Source organism: Varroa destructor, unplaced genomic scaffold (assembly GCF_002443255.2).
Source record: "Varroa destructor unplaced genomic scaffold, Vdes_3.0 BEIS01000002.1, whole genome shotgun sequence".
NCBI lineage: Eukaryota > Metazoa > Arthropoda > Arachnida > Mesostigmata > Varroidae > Varroa > Varroa destructor.
Window position 1 is genome coordinate 50,210,101 of NW_019211455.1, and position 22,712 is coordinate 50,232,812.

A 22,712-nucleotide genomic window follows, 5' to 3' on the forward strand; every position below is an offset into this window, starting at 1 on the left:
GTTATCAGGTAAATTATGGGGGGTTTAGAGAATGTTTTCAAATGTTTTACTGCTTTTTTTTTTAATCGAAATTGATAAGTGATCAATTTATCGACCTGAGCAGAAAGCTTAAGATATCCTCGTCTAATTTTAAAATATAGCTTTACGCTATTTATTCAGGTCGAATTCTCACTGCGACAGGTGAGTTAGACTTAACGGCATTAAAATATTGCGTGCAAAGAGAAGGCATCTTTGGGATTATACTTGCCGTGCTTTGAGAATATGGTGTAATCTAGGCAGGACAAAAACCCAACGACGACTGTTAGGAGTCGATGACCTCATACGCTGCTACCTACCAACGACAAAAGCGCTGCTGGACGAATAGTGCTGCTTGAGTGGAGTAGGGAAGAGTGAACAAGAGTAGCTCAGTGGCGAAAGCTCTGCAAATAACTAAGCCATCCGAAAGTAGCGCTTCCTCATCTGGGTTCAGGTGAATGACGTACACTGAGTCGGCTTGCAAGGAGCGGAGGGTAGGGAACGTGGGTCGCGTCGGGTCGGTTCGTCTGGTCTTCATCGTCGTTGTTTAGGTCCCTTGCTATTGCGGAAAGGGCTGCGGCGGCGCGCTGACTGTGCAGCTGACTGCTGGTTTAGCCTGCTTGCGATGCGCAATCTAGTGAAGCCTAACTAGGAACCAGAACAATTTGGACGAGCCGCATGGCTGATGATTTCGGCACCGGAGTTCCGTACATGCAACAGGCTTGGCCTAGCGCTACTACGCCTTCCCTGTCGTACTCGGTCCTGCGTTCAGCATCGGTGTTCCTCTTGTCCCCTGGTTTCACAGTCCAACAACCCGTAGTGAACAACTAAATTGTCCAGATTAAAATTCTCCGAATTCTTTTACTCGAAACGACTTCTAAAAATTCTTACATGATAACGGAAATGGGGTAGAGTGTGATAGAGGTCGAGGTTAGCTGCCGTTGACGCTTCTGCCTTCATGCTGATCTTATGGTGGACTCCCTCCTGATGGAAGAAGAACATGCCCTAAAACAAATCTCTATTCATTTTTCCTCGCATTTTTGAGTGATATTGCCTTCGGAACGTGTATGTTTGCTTTTTTTTTTAAGTGAATCCCCAAACGTATGCCTGCACGCGTGTGCCTATGAAGTATACGTTTCTGAGAGCAACAGCTTCCGCCAATGCGGCAAATCAGCCTTACCTCAATTTTTTCCTCAGTATCCTCGGGACTAGCGGTATGTCTCCAGGCATGAGTTTAGATATGTTACGGAATCGTTTACTTCTCACTATTTTATCATATAACACAGGCCATTCGCGTGCGATGTCGTCGTGTGTTGGGAGATTATTTATTTACAGCTATCTAGGAACCTGATGTTATTTCGGCTAATGAACCTATCGATACGCTTGCATACGTTCCAAACAGACAGACGGCACGGAGAAAAATCAGTGCAGTGTTCCGCTGTTCGTGGAGATGGTGAACACGTGGTGCCAGTTAACTAGCACGTACCGTTGGCTGCTGCTGCTGATTGCTCACTACTGGACACTACCGCCGCTGCAATCGTCTTATTGCCTTCTTTTGAAGCAAGGTATTCGATGAACAACGATTAGGTCTTTTGGAGTGGTTCAGTCGGGTGCCATCGGAAAGGTAGAACGAAAGGAAAGTAGAAAAGATCCTCTCTTGAAGATGCCACCTATCGGCCATAGAAAGTAATACGCTTGTAGATTGACGACGTTGTGAAGCTATCTTGATATTCGACTGCACTTCATAAACTAGCTCGGATTCCCCGACGAATATCTTTTGACTTACGGGCTTAGTGGCCACCGACCCAAACAAACCTTATCCCTTGGGGATAGATGAAGCGCAACGCAATCCCAGATCATGTCGTCCTGTTTCCTTTCTGGGTTTGACCTTATTTCGCCTACCCGTCGAATGCAGTCCGTGTATAGCCATGCGTACGCGGAAACATAACCACTCATCTACGTGTGCACGTCTTTTTGTAGAGCAGAAACTCATCGTCTCGTGATGTACTGTCGTCAATCAACCAAACCCCCCATTGGCGCTGGTGATATCCACTTCGATCAACTGAACTCACCATTTTCAGCTTTAGAAGAAATACGAAAAAGCAAATCATTGCATCGTTTCTATTCTTAATTCTCCTTATTATATGATGTGCGTCATTGACAGGATCTGATAGGTCATGATATGCAGTTTACACTACTGGGTAGCATCTGGTAATGCTATAATCCTAATGCGATACTGGCATTGGACAACATTATAATTTACATATTGTTTTAAATATGTCTTTGTATAATGATCTTTTAACAATAAAAAAAAAAACAATATTTCCATGCATATATATTGCGCATACGGCTGGCTTGGACGATGGTTAAGCCTTTGGCTGAAGGAGACCTAGAACCGCTTCATCAAGACCCGTTAACGACGCAATTTGTATAGGATATATATAAGTATATATGGTCTTTGAAGCGTTAAGCTGCATTTTTGAAGCAAAACTGTCGCCCTTCTCGGATAATCACAGATTGTACGCAGGCTATTATACAAGCATGCTTTGCTTCTAAACAATAATATCTATTTGAGAGTTGCAAGATGCATACAATCGCATTAGCAATCATATATATATATATATATATATATATATATACACATATAGAACCTTCTTCACTGATAACAAGCACTTGTCGTTGCGGGAATTTGACCTTTAGACCTGAGGAAGTCCGGACATCAGTGTCAAATTTACATGGAATATCGTACGTACACACATGGTAGATTTTCCAGTCAGACTAGGTATTTCAGAAAGTAGCCCGGACATCATACTTTCGGTTCAAGGGATAGCTTGCACCATTGCGTGGCTTACAACAGCCTGCAGTGATCGATGACTCAACAGCGCATCTAGCCGACGATTCGAATTCGCGTAGGCGTCAAAAGCTGGTCTTGAACACTCGTTGCAGTCGATTAGGCCTCAAAAGGACATCGATGAATAGATGAATATTTCCTATGTTGTTACCCCGAGAAATCGTAGATAATCATAGGAAAAAGGCGTTCCCGTTACGAGGTATTCGAGAAAGCAGAAGCTACCTTGTTGCAAATGTTTTGCTATTATCGTAGCTTCTTTGTTTTTGGCACAATACAATATAATTCGGGCAGTCATTTGCCCAAAAATTTGGATAGCGCAATTAAAATCATTTTTTATTAATACTAATGCGGCTAGATTTATCAAATAGGTTCATTTGCATATACACCTATTTTAATTTTGTTCAAATTTTAACCAGCGACCACCTTAATAACGAGCATTTTTACCGGCTTTCCTGTCACACATCTTTAGAAAGCCACTCTACTTTTTTTTTACTCATGGTTTGTTACTAAATTGTTGCTCTGAGGGCCTTTGACTGCCCTATTGTTGTGGCGTATCGATCAACTCTCTAGTCCAAGATATTAATTAACTTGTATTGCAATAGAAACGATCTCTTAGGCTTTATACCTTTACTATTCAACGGCTTTTCGCAGGTAAAAGCAAGCGTGTAAAATGCTTGCTATCTGCATATGGTATTAGCTTAGACTTTATATTAAATAGTATCGAAAATACGGGATAAGTAAAAGGAAGTACAGGTTCTGCTTGATATGCTGATATGACAGATACAGTTAATTTCTCTTTAAGGGTATTTACGGCGCACCGTATATCTTCACGATATTTTTTTTCTCAAGAGTGTTTGCAGTCGTCTATAGGACATGGCTTTTCCGACAACATCCCGAATACATCTGATGCTTATTGCTCACCTGAAAGCATCAAAACAAACGAAGACGTTAAAGGCTACCTGTCGACGTTACGATTATGAAGCTCGAAAGACAAGAGGAGAAATGTGCCATTGGATAGCATTGCTCAAGCAACAACATACGCCATAGTGAACCATTTTCCAGAGAGATTTCATAACAAAGATTCCATTCACTCAAGACTTCGAAAACGCATATATATTTTTTACGCGATCAATAAAGGTAAGGTATTCCGATTGTTTTTACCAATAAATACACAAGTTTGAAACTGGAATCCGTTCACATCTATTTGTTATTTATCTATTAGCAGCGCGCGTTCTTTTAGTTCACAGGCTAAACACTTTCACAGAATAAAGGATTCGCTCGAAATTATAACTATATTCTCGCTATTTTTAGGTACCCTATATTTATGAGCGTGCTAGTCAACATTTATCCAGAACGCTACATTATATATAACCCTTTATAGTCCTATATATATATTAAGGTAAGGGCAAAACGTCAAACAATTCAACTTGTGCTATTAGAAATCCTCATAATAACTATCTTGACTGTTGGTAGGGGACGCCAGTGGTCTCCCGACCCCAACTTGGACCCAGATCAATTATCATTGTCAACAGCTTATGTTTCCTTGCAATTTACTACCACTCATATACGCTGTACTGATTTTGCTAATAAGTTTTCTCTAGTATGGCGACACATTAAAAAGGTCAGTTGTAGATCGTGCTATTTGCGCTTCTACCATGGTATGCTGCATCCATAACTCGGGAGCCGGCAGCCTCGCCTCGTCTACATACACAGGGACATATAACTTCGATAATGGATTTAACTAACATTTATTGGCAAGTGTTTCCTTACCTGATATACAGCCAATTTTTAGCGTTACTTATCAGCCCTGCTTTTGTCTTGTATTCCTTCCTGGTTACTTGTCTAACGCTGACTTAAAACTTTTCTCTGTTGGATTCTTATAGTAAATAGTACTGAGTGCGAATGACCTATGAAACTGCTCCCACTATTCCTCCGTATTCGGTTCCGTGCGGAAATTGCGTGTTTGCATATTCTGGCACGTATCCACATATCTTTGCCTCTCAGTAGGTTCAAACATGACTCTGACTCGATAGGTATGGATTAGCATCGAAAAGTGCGTTGCGTTGCGTTGCGTTGTCCTTCGCACAAAGGATACTAGAAACAGCCGTCCTGATTCGCGCTAATTTGTCTCGGCTGGGTCTCGCCTTCTCTGTCTGGGGAGACAGAGGAACAAAGGAAACATGGCAACGTCGTGCCACTCAGTACCCGAGGGCCGCTTACACACGCCGTGGGACTAACTGACTACCCTCGGCAAATCGTCTACAACAACGTGATAACCGTGAAGGTCATAACTTGCGTACTGTTGGATAAAGCGATTAAGGCCAATTATAAATTGAGCTTACTTGATTTTTCCATTCTACGAAGGTTTGTTCTAGTATTCGCTATCATACCGGTCAGACGTCAAAGCTCTATCGTTATGTTCGACCATTTATGTTCAACAAAAAGCTGGTTATCAGCTTGAACCGGTGAAGGGTCAGTGATAGCAATAACAAAGAAATGCTCTTCCGTGTCTGCGTGATGGCCGTGTATATAAAAATATAGAACCGATCGACAGGCTTGCACAAGACCTACAGGAAGGTTAAGAGATTGTTATCATCTAGCAATCGTAGGCAAAGGCCCGTTAAACTTTGTAAACTAATCACATGTTCTATGTGATTAGTTTACAAAGTCATAGAATATGAAGGTTCCTGTTTACGTACGGCAAAGGGAGTCATTGGGGCAATTAAAACGTGGGTAGTAAAGCGGTTGGATAGACCTATACTGCCAGCACAAGAATAATCTGGCTATGCAAGAACTATCCCACGCAAAAAATCGCAAAGTCAGCACAGAAGATAAACAAATAGTTACTGTAAAGTTAATAGGACTTCTAGTCAGCATGTTGGATTCGATTAAGGTCAGCTAGTTATTTAGATCAGAACTTTGCTTGTTGGATATAATGTGTTACGCTTGTCCTTGCCGATCAGCATTTTTTTCCAGTTGCGCAATGGGTTGTTCGTAAGGACAAGTTGACAGCTAGGACAGCTAGCCGATGCATTATATTACGTTGTAGTGATAGCCGTAAACTTATGTAGTGTTTGTTACAATGCCCTGTTTTCATTCCTAGTTCATGTAATAGATGTAGAAGTTAAAGCGATCTATCCTCCCCTACGTTGCGTTCATTGGCGTGGAACGATGTGCGTGCCAGTTACCGAGCAGCTGCCACACTTTTTCCACTTTTTATCCCAGTTCCCTCTACCCCATCTTTTTTCGGCTCCCCCTCTTTCAAAGGACGGTGCGACACAAGTGGTATCAGCAACAGCACCGACAATGGCTAAGTTCAACTGGGCATTTACACAATTCGTTAAAGCTGGGAGCGTGACCCGAGAGCCCTTCGCTCTTTGAGCCGTCGTACTTGTGACTAGACTAAACAATAGAGATTTTTGAACCTTGTCCCTTCGCGCGGGAGATTTCTTCTAGTAGCAAGACGATGTTCTTTCACACCCTATGCTTTCCCGAAGGGTCTTCGTCTTTAACCTCACTTCAACTGAGATTTACTGCCCTTGCACCTTGTCAGCCGTCGCTACCCCGGCGCCGATGCTTTGTTTCGGTCGGCCAGCAGCTCCATCACCACCAGCGCCACCACCGATATAGTCAGCCTGGCTATAGTTGTCCCTTACGCTGATATAGCCCTCGTTTTCGTTGTCGACTTATAGTTTCCCGGAAGCTGCCGTTGCCGCCAACGGGTCTAGACGCAACGGTCCTACTCAGCCCATGTAGCAGGGTTTCGCTGTCCAGCCGTGCATCTTTAGTACGATTCAGAGTCCTAAGCTTCCATTTCGCAGCGGTACAGGCAGCAATGGAGGCTGTTGATCCACCTTAAGAGCAATAGCGCGACAGATGGTCGCACACGACGCCGCTGCTGCTAGCACCATCGCTCCGGTCATGTCTGTACCCATTCGTCGTGCACTAGCTCAACACAGCCGAAGTAACGATTCAATGATACCCAACTGACATACAGCATCGATGCCTGTGCGTCAAAGCAAAAACATATGAACAGAAAAAAGGGCGAAAACCGTAGCGTTTAAGAGAGCAAGTAATAGTATGCTTCAAAGTAACTCGCCGTTAGAGAAACTATGCGAAAGCGATAGAGCTGCCGATCTCGACCGAACGCTACCTCAATATTGGATTCTATGCCGGCCATATATATACATACAAATATAGTGTCCAACAACATGGGTTGATTCTAGGACAAGCAACAATTGATGAAAGCTCATGCGGTGAGAGGGAGGGGTCGCCTTGTCACACTCCTTTCCGTTGCGGTAATGATGAGGCTATGGGACTTCGGGTATAACGTTAAGAATGGTGACGCCGGCGTGAAGCTGTTGTATGGTGATGTTGTCGGCGGAAAGTATTCGGTAAAAAGTGGGAATAAAATCGTCGCTGACTAACAACTGTCTAACAGAGATGCGCGAGGGAAGACGCGCAACGTTAGGGCCAGATAGGCGTATAGCAAAAGGAAAGTGGAAAAAATGCTTGCACGAGTAGCATCATGTAGAAGTAGCGTCTATCTGCAGGAAGAGCTTTCCCGTTTCCACAGTCGGGGAAAGCAAAATTTTTGAGTACATACAGAATGACAAAGCCACTGAATCAATAGATTCCCCCTCATAAACCGACGCATGCGGTTAGCGCGCCGCTTGCTGACATGCTATCAAACGTCAAAGAGATTCAACCGTGAGCCTTAGCTAAAACTCTATCGGCTATGGACTGACTACCTAAATCCACCAAGAGACACATGAGTAGATCATGAATAGATATAAGGCACCAATTCGACAATTGACGGAAACACCATAATGTTTATATCGTGAAGCTTTGCAAGCGAATACCCATCATGGGATCAGCAAGTGACTGCGCACTGATGAAATCATATGTTGCAAGTTTGAGAAAACAATCTGTGCAGTGTACATGGGCCAGTGTGTGTGTATTTGAAGAAATATGTTATGATCATTTGGAGTTTATAATCATGTAGCAACAGATAGGACTGGCTATGGATAACGATCGTTGCTGTTGCTGTTGCTGGTTTCGACAAATAATAATCAGCTGCTTGCTTTTCCTTTGCCCAGTTCCCTTTTAACATCTTTACATACTTATCATAAGATCTTTGCAATTAGCTCACCTTTTACTACATGCTCTCTATTGGATGCTATATCTATTAAGCTGTCAGCTATTTATCCGTATCCCTATGGATATATGTTAGTTGTTTTTAATAAACATATCAGGATTGGTTAAATTAGTAATATAAGAAACACAAATTTGTCTGGCGAGAACTCAAATTTAATTTTCCCATCGAACAAAATGCTCGATGGAAAAATTACTTTTCCACTCGGTTTATCAGCGATTGTTGCAATGCAAACCGTCAGCCTTCAATGTCGTCCCCCGACATCAACGGTATGGAACTATTGCCACTTACTCCTTTTGGCCCATGCATCTCGCTAACTATATCAGCACACCCACGCCCTGACTACTAGCACGGAATACATGGACTCGCTCCATCCAGCTGCAACCGGGCTTTCATGGACGATTTCCTTCAGCGTAGAGAACAAATCGCAGAAGTCATAATGTGTTTGCTGACTAACGCTAATATCGGTTTTTTTCTTCTCTTCACTAAGAAAAACTTGGTTCGATTGAATTGATAAATCGAAAGGCCTCTCTCGGACTCTTCAGATTGGTCGACCCTCAAAAAGGACAGTTGTCCGTTGAGGTGACCCACAAGGCCACGGGAGGAAGTTGAGGATCGGAGTGACATGCATTAGCAGATCGGCACGCCCTCAAGCAAAACAATAGTTGCATTATGTCCTTAATTTCATATGTAACATTCCGAACAGTGGCTTAGCTGATCGGGCAGATGGCGCTAAGACAACATCACACTAACTGATCAAGTTATAGGAGCGTATGTTTCACAATTGCAATCATGGACTTGATATTAATTAGTTACAAGTTACACGCGGTATATGGTTTGAGAGCTTTGCTGCGGGATATTTTTCGCTTATTAATCAACTAGGGAAGCATTTACGAATATTATAAAACGCTGAAATGTGTTATTATTTTTTCGTATGTGAATATATGAAGTTGTACATCAAGCATATACTTCTCCGTACTGGATCTAATCAGCACTTATCTATATTCGGTGGCTATATATTAGAGTGTAGCGAAGTCTCAAAAGCGTGCCTCGGTATCAATCATAGTGCGGTCACCATAATTCTCAACTAACGGACACCTTTTTGATGGTTCATGACTTCAGAATCTACGGGAAACAATTGATTTTCCCGTCTTCGTACCATGTCAAAACTAGTTGAATGACCAATGCACATCTTCTTATGGAATTATTTACACTCCTAAAGAAATCTTCCTATCTCTGGCGAGTGATAGCCAAAGGATCACCTATAGATGTTGGTCGAGTCCGCGAGCCGCTGAAGCCGTGGACTACCTACCGAATGCTATTTAGTTTAGCAATGTTCCTACATGTAGGCATATCTATATTCGTATATAGGATTTAAAGTGATTGAAAATAGCTAAATGTTGTATGTGGGTGACTCACTTCAACGGCAATAAACTTTCTCACCCAGAACAGAAAGCAGCTTCAATGTTGCTCTTCGTGGCGTAGCCATCTAGCCACCAGCGGCGCTTACTTCGGTGATTGAATAGCGCATTATGACGGTTGCCAATAATATTTCAGCAAAGTTTTATTTTACATAAATACATAGACCCAGTTTCTTAATTTTTCGTACGTAGTCAAACGCGCTTGATTCGCCTCGGCACGAACTGGCTGACAGTGAGTTTTCATCTGGTATCGTTGAAAATCGACAGGTAACTTGCGAGGGCGGCATATGGTGTATCCTGTCTACCAAAGCGCAGTAAAAACGGAGCCATTTTTGGAGTATACCAGCTCCATGCAAGGACCACCGGCTGCGGAGGCACCATCACAGCCAGCGCTGGTCGTAGAGGAAAAGTCGTTGCTGCTGTGATAGACAAGCCTGTCCCTCCGAGAAAGGTTCGTGTTATGCTCAAGGGGAAAAAGGGGGGTTGGTTGAGTTTAAATGAGGGGGACATTGAACGACAGCGAGAAGCTCGCACCTCATTATCGCCTTCCCTCATTAAATACCGGGCCGGTATAACGCTATTATAAGCCTCCACTGTATGTAAGTCTGCGCTATGCTCAAATATTCATCCTATCGATCAGTGGAAGGGCGGTCGACTCCCAGGCGCTTAGTACCTGGCAGTGATGTTCCTATGGTTTGAGCTTGCGGTGCGCTATGGAACCTATAATATAGCTTCGTAACAGTTAACCAGTGTCGATCAACGCACTGTTGGCCTATGACCCTTCACAAGCCTTCTATTCCTGTTCTGCTGGAAATATTTTCTATCTTACGCCACGGGTCGTCTGGCGAACTTGGGGATAAAATTCGCAAAGGCTTTACTGCACCCGTTTCGAGCGCTATAAATATCGATACGTATGTGAGAATTTTCTTCTCACGTTTTTAATGAGCCGATAGATGTCTTCTCCGACAAATTTTAATAGTCGCCAGTTATTGCGATCCTTTAGTGGTTTGACTCGCTTTGTTACTATCGGTTACAGAAACACCCACACAAATTATGTTAACGTCTTTTAAGCAGGTCAAATCATTATAGGAAAGTAATATCCGCCGTTGAGTTTATAGATTTTCAGGTTTTAATTGTGAGGTCCAATTCTTTGGGCATAAGGGCTTTAAGTTATAGAGCAGCAGCTGTGAATAAAAAATTATTTTCGAACCTGCGTCGGAGTATATTGTTACGTACCGGACGAACGGCGGCTTTAGTGAAATCCTAAAGAGGAGTAACTGCCTGTAGAATGAAGACTAGTAACGTTACTTCAATCACAAAAATATAATAATTCCGTCACGAATGCAATTGACCATTATAACGACACGGGATCGATCAGAACCTGTGGGTTTGCGTAGTCGGCGAGAGTATTTGAAAGCACGTTTCGGTGTTTACTCTCGGTATCCTGCGGCGGAAAGAGGACAAGAAGTGAAGAGCGTCTACCTCATCTCAGATCAGCGAAAGTGCACAGTTAAAATAATGTTATTATTCCGTTGCTTTCATTTGTCCTTCATCATGGCATGGGCGTCGACATCCGTTGCATGAGACGTATAACATTTACTCAGATTATCAAAAAGAAAAAAAAATATTTTTTTTCTTTTCTCTTTTCTAGAAGCACTCAAACCAGCGCCCCTTGACCTTTGAAGCCCAATACTTTGAGCTTGAAGAATGTCTAAACAAGCAAATGCATATGAGCGTTAAATAAATTCCAAAAATGATGCCATGCATACCTGTATAAATATACCGAGCAAGAAGCAATTGCGCTACTACTTGTTGTCCTTTAGATCGTACAAAGAGTGAATATTTTAAATGGCTTTAGGTGTGCTACACACGTTCTATCGTACTATTCAGCCTCGCCATCCGTTTATCACTATAATGGCTTTATCATATTTTAAACTTTTAGTTGTATTGAAAGCAGGAGATATTTGGAAATGGGGTTGTTCACTGGCTTCTTGATTAAGGCTACTGGAATCCGCTAGCGTTGCTGATACTGCTGTGGGAATTCTCTTCGGTTCAGTCTTCCTTCGTTTCCGCTCGATAGCTTCCCATGTCCATAACTCTACGGCCTGCTGTGGCCCATGACAACAGGACGACTCCTTCTTTCGTTACCTTTCATACTTCTGTAACAGCCACCGGCTGCCTTTCACTGCTATCGTTCAGCGTGCGCAAGCTTGTGGAATCCAGCTTCGTCTGAATCCAGTCTACACCGGATGGTCCCGCTGAACTGTTCGGCAGCGATGGCGTCGAAATGGTCTGAGGTCTATTTTTCAAAAAAGTAACGAGAGAGAAAGCAGCCAACCGACGGGGGTAGGGGGAACGCCCGGAAAAGGCCCGTCGGGGCCTTGAAATAGAAAGCAGAAGAGAGAGAGAGCGAGAGAGGAGGGGGAATAAGCAGAAGCCGCATCGATTGCACCACCAATGCTGCTGACGCTGCCCCTGCTTCTTTTGCCGCTGCTCATACAGTCGGACAGTAGCGGCGCTGTAAAGAAACGGGACAGCGGCGCTGTCGTCCTTCAGATTTGCCGTCGTCCGATTTGTCTGCTCGTGCTCTCCGAAGCGATAAAAGATCTTTTTTACCTCACTCCATCTGCCAGTTCACCCCTACGGGGGTCTACAACAGCGACAAGAAGAATTGGCCTAGCTGGCAGACTGTTCAAATATATAGGGATTGAAGCTCTGTCTTGCCGTGGGGTATCCTGGACGCAAGTTATTGCAACTGCAACCTACCGTTCTAACCCTAAAGATTACAATCCCGGTGGTTCGCCGATTCTTGCTTTCGAAAAGCCCCTCTTCTATTCCTCTTTCTCGTCATCAATTTTTTTTTGCAAATATCAGGGTGTCGGTCCGGTACGAGCTTTCTTTTCGCTACTTGGTTACTTGTCTTTCGCCAATTTTACCCGAATATGTTTTTACTTTAACCATCAGCCAAGGCTAACAACGGCTGTCGGCCATGTCACTATGACCGGCCGAACGACGTCTACCGGTACTTCATTTCACTTTCCCAGTGTACCGAAGAGTGGATTTATAAGTCATCGAACTTCCACACCGCCGTCGACGTGCTCTCAGCTTTTTTTTTTTGCATTGCTGCTCGATTTGTTCGTGCTCTCTGGTCATCCCTGACAAGAGCTGTCGATGTCTGAGGTTCTACTTCGTTTCGCCGAATCCTTCTCTTCGATCGACGATGATGCCTTTGAGCACTGCTTCTACGTCCTTTCGAAGCCGCTGCTGCCAGAGGGACTAGGAAGGATCGAGCAGCATTTCAAGGAGAAGAAGCAGGATATATGTAAGCAAACGCTGTTTGTAGAAACGTTCAATCAACATGAGCAGGTAAAGTGCAGCTCTGGCCCACTGCACGGGGCCGTCCCTTAAGGCACTCACAACCAACTAATCGGTCGCAAATGTGACAGGGTAGTGAGTGGGGTAAATAGCAGCTTAGTGTAAAAGTACTAGTTTTAATAGTACACCGCCGTGCTACGGAACCAGCGTGCGTAGTAAGTGGCAAAAGAAACGGCGGCAGGGCTGATCCCGACTGCTGCAGTTACAGATAGCTACATTCAACAAGGACTTCGGCAGCCAGAAATGCACAAGGTGGGAAAGGGTAGACAGTAATTGAAAGAACGAAGCTCTGCGAAGATAGTTATTCTTAACGGCAAGGACCTCCGGCAACAGCAGCCACAGAGATGACACACGCAAAGCTAGTGGCAGTGTAGCCATAGTTGCTCTAGCCAGTGTAACAATGTCAATGTCATGGCCATTATAGACACTTTCATACCTTGACTGGGGGGCATGTATCGTTAATACGTTGACGCGTCAAAGTTTTATGGCGGGTAGTAGGATACATTAATACAACGATAAGGAGAAGTTAAACAGTTCGTTAAAAAAAAACTATTCGAAGAAACTATTTGTGCAGGTGATCGGGAAACGACCACTTCAGGCTGAAATCTTGAGCGATCTATATACTGTAGTTTTGTATGTATATTCAATGTCAAAGTAGGCAACCTACTAGGGTAAGCAGAACAGCCTTTTCGAAGTTGCATTAACCTTATGCAGTGGTAGACCATTCGTACCATAATCAGGTTAAGTAATAATATGGATCCGATACAAAGTGTATGTCCAACACGGTGTTGATTGCCTAGTCTCAATGAATGACATAATCTACTTCTATACAATCAGATAGCATTATACGTGTGAAGTAAAACTCAAAACCGGTGATTTATACCATGACGAATGATCCAAGTAAAAATATCTTTTCTCATCATAGCGCTAAGTGGACGATTTCGTTTTGCAAACGCCGAACCTTTGCTATAGCTGAATAGTTCCTATTCGAAACACGTACGTTTTTCAAGGCATACTATCTTCCTGTTTCCAAAAACAACCTATTTTCTATCGATTGTTTATGGTATCTTGATGCAGAGTTCAGGCAGGGACGAATATCCTTATTCTAGTGTTTTCTTTTCGTGCAGACAAACTTTTTCCAACTACATCTAGAAAAATCTTTCGATCGATGGGTTCGTTTGTTGGAAGTTGTCCGCTGCCCGATGTACTACGACTAGCACCTAATCGTCTTAAACGCGACCGCCAGCAGGACTATACTACTAAAGCATAAAAAGATTTCACTAAAGTAGACAGTGCGTGGTATTTTTCCCCACCTTTACACATGTATTTATTGCATTCTCTCTATGTGTGCCACCCGCTCAATTTTCCCTGCTTTTTCAGTAATCAGTCGTTAGCCTTTAAGCAAGTAATCCCAGATATCGTCTTTCGGTGTACCAGATACCACTTTCCATCTCATGACTCATGATATAGGAGAATGGTTCAAACTTTCTTCTAAACGGCGCCATCACACAAAAAATTGTAAAGTAATGCGCATACCCTACTTATTATAACCGAGACATCGCCATTAGTTTTTACGTACGAATATAAGTTTTAAGTGCCGGACACAGCAGGCTCCTGTCATGCCTGCATACACAGCAGCAAATAAAGGCGACCATGGCTCCATTCCACAAATAGAAGCTATTGGGCGTATCTCGATGCCGGCTCGCGTTGGCCTAAGGGTACCTCACACTAGGGCAGAGAGGCGGCTATATAACGAATGTTTTCTATATTACGTTTCGTTGATTCGAGACACGGCAAACCCTATAATACAAATAATTGGCTTCGTCTCATCCGTAAGATGCATTCAACCGCGCCACCTTTAGCCGCAATTTCGTTCGGTGATCTTGATGGATGCATGACATTTTGCGGGAAACGCGAGTTCAAACTTCTAAGACTGCGGCCTGCTTACGCGTACATTGTATTAAGGCGCATTAAGCTGACCGAGGGCGAATGAGACTGCTTTGTTTTATTTTGCCATGTTTACTTCTAAGTACTAATCTCCTATCGCAACCACGCCCTATTATATTGGATGCTAGAAGCTGATGACGCTGCTTGTTAACGCTACCTGCGGTACGAGATTCTCTCCGAAGGTGAGGACCATGGACTCGCGCCAACGGCGCAAATCATCTCGAACAAGGCAATTTTCAGGAGGCAATGGCGAACGACGTGGCGGTAGAGGAGGGCGGTACCCCCCGCCAGGTGAGCTACTAGCACCACGCCACCCTTTGCGTGGAAGTACAGAGGAGCCGAGTGCGGCTTCCGTGACGCTTAAGCTAGTAGGGCTTGCTTGAACTGGAAGCTGCTTTGAATGCGCCATTATGCACACAAAGTCCCTCCTTCTGAGCTATGCTACGCCAGTGGTAGGGTATGGTTGTGGCCGAGTTGGGCCGAGAGCTACGCTTCATACGAGAATGAAATACTATTTGAATACCAGAAAACAGTATTCTCCACAGAGCCGGCGTCACGGGCGTCCCACAGGAACCCGTTTTACGAAGGGATGGATCTCAAAGGTCCGTTTATTAGGGGCCCCAGGATCTATTCGGGCCCTGTTTTGTTGGTGTTAACAGCGTAACAAGAATCTGCGGCGAAATTAACGAACTGCTACAGCGTTTGATCGCCAACACACATACAGTAGAGACGACAAAGCCGCAACAATGCTTCTAGAAAGGAGCCATGGAGGACCGCTCTAAGCCAAGGTCTATGAACAGACGAGAGGAATAGAAGAGCGCTGCCGCGCCTACGGCAACAACCTCGCTGTGAAAAGGTGAGAGTTGGAGGTTTGGTGGACCCAACGAGACAGGGAACGCCGATTCTCATCTAAGTCAACTCCTAGACGTCCGTCTCAGCCATCAGCACTGAAACACATTGGCAGAAGTACGCTCTTATATTAAAAGCTTCAGGTTGATTTTGATCTTACTTGGATCAGTACTGCTAGCCCTATTGCTTGATAGGAATCCATAATTCCGGACGACCCGTTCGCTTGGCGCACCTCTTTAAGGCATTGCTGCTTGAGGCAAGAGCGAAAACCAGCCGCAGTCGTCTATATCGTACATACGCACGCGGTGCAGCATACAGAATAGATCGAGTTGTCGCTCTTCGTCCGATAGCCTGCATGCCCGCCCGTCGATGTGAACTTTGGGAGTTTGTTCGCGTAGAGCAGTCACCACATGATACAACAATAAAAGGGAAAGGAATAGTGTTTTACGTACAACATTCCGTGCGTAAAAGGCACGAATCCGCACGAAGTGCGGAAAAGGCAAATCGCAAATTTTGAAGTTGAAGATAGAAAAAAAAAGTAACATAGCGCATTATGTACGCCCAGGGAAAACATGTGGCCGAATTTATTTCTCGTGATTCTTTCAGTAATTCCCTTGTGGTTCCGAGACAGAACATAAAGGACTTAGTATTCTTTGTGAGAACCCAAATTGAAATGGTGATTTATCTTGCCATTCATCACGCGTGCTGTAGCCCATTGCTAGCTATATACCGACTCGCTCAATGTCTTTTTTGCAGGCATACTAGAATTCAACAGAAACACTATAGACGCCATATAGATAAATTTTTGTTATCCTAATTAGGCCAATTAATAGATAAAGACTACACAGAACTGGTCACACAGAATGAACTGTAATGCTGCCATTGTTTTAGGTCCGATAAAACGGTAGTTAAATCGTAGCTAGATATATCAGCAGCAAAGCTAATCTACGCGTTACGAAGAATAACTCATTAAGAATAAGAAGAATCATTTATGTATTCTCAAATGATTCAATAAGAATTAGCTTATGTTCGGAGAAACTACGTTACCATAATTCTACAGAACGAACAATTACGCCATATGTAATAGTGAAGAACGCTACCAGAAGCGGAAAGCAGGTACCTTTTTTAGGCGAGGCACATAGCGGCATGGCCAATGAGCTATGACCTTATGACGCTAAAGGAGACAGCAGTCAACTACTGCACGATACGATCCGTAGCGATGCCTGGAGTGATGGACTCGACCGATGCTAACAAAAGCGCATTATATTTATCTTAAAGAAGGGGACGACAAGAATCGACTTGGCCGACACAACTGTGATTGATATGTCAAGGCCTTATCGCCACCTAAAAACACTTTTATTGCTGCTAGTTACTTCACTGGTTTAGAAGTAACGATATGAAACGAGCACCAAAACATTCAAGAACGAGCAGGCCATGAAAGCAGCAAGGCTTTTAAAGGATGCGATACAAAAGTTATTACAAAGCAATAGGAAGGCAAGTAAGTTAAGCCCAACAACGCAAGTAAAATACATCGAAATGTATAGTCGTTTCTAGTACTGAATCACCTCGCCCTTAACCATGGTCTAATCGGCAGGAAGGCTATGAAAAAGAATCAATGTAAAGTAATGCTCCTTAAGGCCACGTTGAACATGGCCGCGAGACACAATTTTGCCTCGACAGGAGCTCTACAATGCCTCTAAGTGAGGAAGTTCGACCTAAGGGAAAGTAAGCCGTATACCATACCACATACGCATATTATAATATTATAATCGGGAATCTGTACAGAATCCTAGGAGAAGCTTATAGGTCTTGTGGTTTAGGCGAGGCGCCCAAACTCACGCACGTTCTATAAGCAGGGTCTGATTGTGGCGAGTAAATATCATACGCAGATTACACAAAGCGGAATGGCGGTTGTATACGGGGAAAGATAAGACACAGGGACGGTGACGACGACGAAGGGTTTCCTGAAGGGTGTGGCCCTGAAGCCTGTGCTTTGTGTAATCGCCAACTTCTTATCAGACCAGACCTATCTTCTACCCCTCATTTAAACATATTCCGCACGGCTGCCCGAAGTCAGCAGTTTGCGGGTTGTCGGGTAGTGTTTAGAAGCGCGAGGACAAGGCAATCTTCAATAGCGATCTCGACAAAAAAGATCATTGCACGTTGGCACATTCTGTTGGCCGTCCTGTCTAGCTGCTGTTGGCGTGGTCCACTAAGAACCTAACCAAAGAACCAAGAAGATTACCGACACAAGAAGATTAGGAGAACGCAAAGCGACAAGAAGAAGCAATGGGGTTATTGGGGACGACTAATGCGTTAAGACCCGTGATCCGTTTTACATTGGTCGAAGAGTCTTCGGCCTTACTCTTAGCAGCACCCTGTCCTTATACACTCATAGTGTATTCGTTCGCTTGTGCACCTACTATTACTGGTAGTGCTATTATCATTGAACCTCGAATTCCCCTTAATCTGAAGGAAAACTAGCTTTGCTTAAGACGGCAAAAACAGTCGAACGTTCGACCGATTGCCTAACAAACAGCTTTCGGCTCTCCGGTGAGTGTCTTCCTGCCAAAGAAACAGATCCTTCAGCAGAAACTCTCCTGCTCCGATTCGAGCATAATAATAGTCATAAAAGGCACTTGTACGTAAACGATGCTTGAAAAAACATCTGTGGTTTGACGTCATCATGCCGTCTCTGATACGCTTCGCAAATCATCAACGGGTAAACATTGGTAACACTTAATTGTGAACTAGGACTGAATATTGAAGCATTAAATCTTGGTCGTCTGAAATATACTTTGGAACCAGTCTATCGACTGCTCACGCGTTTCATGAAATCAAATCCCATAAAAAAAAATGGGCACTTTTCATCCTCCTCTATACATCGCGCTGTACAGTAGGGCAATTTAAAGAGGAACTGCCGCGCCCCAAGCATGGACCATCAAAAGTGGTGAGCGACACATCGATATTACTAGGGCAACAACGATAGCATAAGAGAGTCGCCACTGATAGCAGCCGCCTTACGTGATGTTGAATGGTGGTTTTTTCTGATGAACAGTCTGTCTAAATCCATTGGCAGCACTGATCTCTGGAATCATATGACGATGCCACCTCTGCGTTAAAGGAAAATGAAAGAGCTTGCATCTATAACTCTCTATATGATACACTGAAGTCGCACAACCACTTGATATTTACCAAATCCACAAGTTATTAATAAAGGGAAAGCTATAACGTATGAGGGAATGCAGCTGTTCAGCGTTGTTAATAGCTTGGCCTAATGACCCTCTGGTCCTTAAGACGGCTTGTTGTACCAATAAATAAAGAGCCGGACTTATCGAGTGACGCAAAAGAGGGAAAATAAGACTTAGTGGATAGTAATCCGCTGGCCGTCGCCGAGCACTACATTCTTCCGCCCACCAACACCATTTTGGCCCTACTCTGTTGCTGCTCGATACTGCGAACCAGCATAGCTGATAACTTTTTAAAGAGAATGCAACAGGCCACCTTTTGTGTGTCATGCTTCTTTCTGTGTTATTTTTAGGGGGGCGTTGTATCGTGTCGTGAATACGCGACACGTCACCTTTAACAAACTTCGAAAATGTCGCTTTGCATGCGAGTATTTGATATTAACGCATTGTGTCTGTGACGAACACAAAGCCGCAAATATTTTCGTTAAACAACAGCAACACGCTACAAATTGAAACTGAAGCCTATTTTACTTTGCAAAGTATCAACAAGTATTGAGCCCGCAAGATCAGCCTTTACAAGGCCGAATTCGTCACATTCATAGGCCAAATTAAGCGAATCTATTATTTTGAGCCTTAGACAATCATCTACACATACATATGTCAACCGCATCATCTGCGATATTAGGCATAAACACTGAGACCGTTAATACTTCTCTTCTAGAAAAGTACGTCCCAGTGGTAGGTTAGTGGATAACGTATTTGCCGCTCAAACTTAGGGACGCGTTGTGGTCTGGGTTCGAACTCGGGCACAGAGTTCGTGTCGTACTGGGAGCCAGCCAGCCAGCCCCCTGATCGAATGCCAAACGGCAATAACGGTCGTGAAACCCAAAACACAGAGAACAATACACGTATTCAATATGGATCGTATGTATTGTTATGCCAGTTCTTCAGGACAGTGTGTCGAAATCGCCTAAACTATTCTAACGTAGCATCTTATATTAGTACGATGCGTGCAATGACATGTGCACGAAAATAAACGGTTGACGAGGAAAAAAACTCAAACGTGTTTCTTATCTAATAAAGAAACTCCACCTGACGCCAGGTTGCAGATTGGACCTTTCAGGGACCAGGTATCGATACTCGTATGGATTTGCCTGTGCCAGTGTCTGCATAATTGATCGTTCAGTACGTCGATTTTATACATTCTCTGTCTGGAAGATTCGTCGTCGAAGGTTTTTCCGTGGAGAAATACTGAACGTCGGTGGGAAGCCGAGAAACAAACTTAGGCAAGCAACTATAAATATAACGGTGAGCATATTAACAGGATGGCACGGCAGGGTTGACTAACCGTAACGTGCAATGTCATAGCTGTATGTACCGGCAAGTCAAATAGGTTAGAAGCGGGCATTAAATAAACGTGTTTGTAAGTTTTGTCCCGTGCTACCGCTGGCAGGCGGAAATCGAACACGCGCAGCCAACCGTCCGCAACACTGCTTTGACGATGATTCTTCACATATATCATGAAAATATCTAGTCATTAACCAGCACTAAGTTGTCGATGCGGTGGGGGCATTTTTTCTGCAGATTGTGCACACACTATATAATGAGGCAGAAGAAAGAAGATCCCCATTGAAAACGTTGATTGCTGTATATGCAGACGAGTGGAAAACTAGGCCAGAGCGTCACGCTCACATTCATCGCAGATACTATATTTAAGCGAATATGTTAAACGTTTTTATTATTTTTCTACGTTTCAGAAAGCTCAGGTCACTTCCGAAATAACTTCTAGATTCCGCATGAAATTTATAAAAAAAAATAAATATATATCTAGGAAATTTCCCAGCAGATTTCTGCTTTTTTCAAAAGATAGGAATTCGAGACAAGTTCTTTCGTATGGCCTACCCAAGCTTTGATCATACTCTACGTACCTCAGCCTACAGCCGCAGGCAGAGGTAAAAGACAGTTAAGAACGTTTGCTATTTCGGAAATGAATTTTGGACACGCACCGTACAAGCAGACACGCGCATACACATTAGAACATCGGAGTCGTCCTTTGCGCACAACTTTGAGCCTATGTGCTGTCCCTAGGGGTCTCTTCGATGTGTACTACGACATGATCGGTAATCCAAGCATTTGCTGGTAGGCTTGCGTAATTGCGTACAGTGCTTTTTGCCCTTGAAACACATGCCCTTGACTGCCGGCAAGAACGTCATGGCTTTGCGCTGTTCAGAGGCTCGTTTGATTCTATCGGCGTGCTTCGTATTTCAGCGGTCTACTCGTTTGTAAATATCAAAACATCACCCAAGCTGCATTAGATCGTCTGTTTCCGTCCACTTTTACTTCACTTCCATTTCCGCTGCATTCGAAACGTCCAAAGATCGATGGCATACGTTAAATGAAAATGTTTACGCTCGTGAATCCCCAGCTGTAGTAGCGACCGGGGCTGCCCCCACCGATAGTTGCCCAAGGAACTTTTCAGAAACTGGCACTGGAACCGGGCGCAGGATAAAAGTCTGCATGGAAATAGGCAACTGCCATGGTTACGCACCGCAGTTTCAATGATTTCTCTCCGTCTAAAATTTGGGATTGCCCTATAACGGAAAGCCAGTATTTACGACGGGATACGCACGGGAAAGATCTGCTTGATTACGCACTTAATTAATGTGGGATCAGACAGAATCGTAGTGTTAGCATAAATCGGGTCAGTCAAATGCTCTCATTTGAGTTAACGGCTTCACGGGGCTTATACCATAGGATTCTGCTCTCCTGGCTTACTTTCTATCTTGTTAAATGATATACTATAGAGGCCATTGTGAAAGACAATAATAGTGATACATCCAGTAAAAATTCTGGGCTTCGAGGTGGCTCATCGTACGCGTATTGCAAAGTTCCCAAGTGTCAATGCACGATGCTGACGTCTACCGCAGTAATCAAAAGAGCGATAACGATTCCTCAGAAAAAACATTGCTTTAAAAAAAGTAAAAGTTCAGCATGGTTTATTGGTAAGCTAAATATATTAATTTAACGTAAAAGCAACATTTGGTTTTCTTTTCCATTATTCGTTCGGATATAGTCAAGTGTAGTACACCACCGAAAAACATTTTCCGCCCTATCGTTTTTGTTTAGAACAAAACGCTTCGCGTTCGGATTTTAAAGATGGATATCTTGTCTCAGAACAAACACAACATTTTCAACACAACAATTCAACAATTCGCGTTACGTCAGGCTGCGGAAGCAACCCTACATTGGTCACGCGTACGCTGGCTCCCTGTCGCTAAGACACGCAGGTTTACATTAAAAGTGTCTTCTTTCAAAAGTAACCTGGGGCGCTCTCAATGGATTCGAGAGGCTTTTTAAAGTTTGCTTTTAGGCTGAAAATGCCATCTTTGAATTTAACAAGCCATCGTTGATTAGCTTCACGAAGGGTCTTGCTGGCACATTATCCGACATGCTCCGTATGGCAGAACATGATGATCCAGACGAAAAATACATACCTGTTGTCTTTGTGTAAAAAAAAAAGTGTTGTCTCTTCCACCAAATATACTCGTATTAATAATCCGTACACAAAGTATTTTTTGATCCAAGCAAAATTCACGTCGATACATAGAAGAGAAAAGGAAAAAGTTGCAATAGCATATAACCTAAGCATCGGCAAACCAAACATGAACCACAATTAAGAGTACTTATCTATAGAGCAGTCTAGTACATTTCTGGAAATCGTTCATTGGAAACTTCAGATCTCTCGGACATGCATGTAATAACATGTAGCTGACTGTATGTATCGCGTCTACAAAGTCGATTCCTACACAAGATCTACACATCATAGATTTCTTAAATAATCATAGCTGGATGCCTGGCAAAAACGCGTCAGACTTGACTTCTACAAATTAGTTATGTAGAAATGATGATAA

At 43.5% G+C, this 22,712-nt stretch overlaps 1 protein-coding gene and 1 long non-coding RNA gene across 5 annotated transcripts in view; both read right to left on the reverse strand.

The window, feature by feature from the left end:
* mGluR (metabotropic Glutamate Receptor) overlaps positions 1-22,712 on the reverse strand; it is a 271,206-nt gene that overhangs the window by 132,595 nt on the left and 115,899 nt on the right. The gene's annotated exons all lie outside the window — the stretch shown is intronic.
* The window catches only part of LOC147757948 (uncharacterized), a 36,129-nt gene continuing 14,232 nt past the window's right edge, over positions 816-22,712 (reverse strand). Inside the window, exon 3 of the long non-coding RNA XR_015321138.1 lies at positions 816-3,787. This is a non-coding gene — a long non-coding RNA (uncharacterized LOC147757948). The remainder of the gene's footprint in view (positions 3,788-22,712) is intronic.